The following is a 491-nucleotide window of genomic DNA, read 5'->3' as shown; positions in this document are numbered from 1 at the left end:
AATGTTGAAATTAGACAAGACTTCTGTTTCAGATGTCATAGGCAATAAGGCAAGGTAACAGTAAAGGATAATAGGATAATTCTGCTAGTAAGTAATATTATATTTTCAGACAAAAAAGTTGAAGGGAGTCACCAAAAAGTCGATATTTGCCACTCCGGATGCAGCAAATGGAAGAGTTGGTATTGGCACTTGTGGCATTGGCGGCAAGCCCATGACGGAATACACTCACGCAGAAAAGTGGCGAAAAGGGACATAGTGACTGAACGCCAACAAGAATCTAGGATTGCGTAAGCTAAGAAGCGAATATAATTAAGGAATATTATTATAGTGACAGTGGACAGCAATGAACCATGTGCAGGCCATTGTATTTGTAGTGAATGATTTTAATACATTTTGTGGTGATGTGACATGGAATATTATCAGATGCTACAGCTTGTCAAGCTTACCATGTTCAGTGATGGAAAAAACTTGTGCAAACGATTTTCTCTCTC

At 38.5% G+C, this 491-nt stretch overlaps 1 pseudogene; it reads left to right on the top strand.

Moving 5' to 3' along the window:
- The window catches only part of LOC119582280, a 6,838-nt pseudogene extending 6,569 nt beyond the window's left edge, over nt 1-269 (top strand).
- The last annotated feature ends 222 nt before the right edge of the window (nt 270-491 follow it).

The sequence above is a fragment of the Penaeus monodon genome, chromosome 15, assembly GCF_015228065.2.
Source record: "Penaeus monodon isolate SGIC_2016 chromosome 15, NSTDA_Pmon_1, whole genome shotgun sequence".
Classification (NCBI taxonomy): Eukaryota; Metazoa; Arthropoda; class Malacostraca; order Decapoda; family Penaeidae; genus Penaeus; species Penaeus monodon.
Note: the sequence above shows the minus strand (reverse complement) of the source record. Positions and strands in the feature narration are given on the sequence as shown.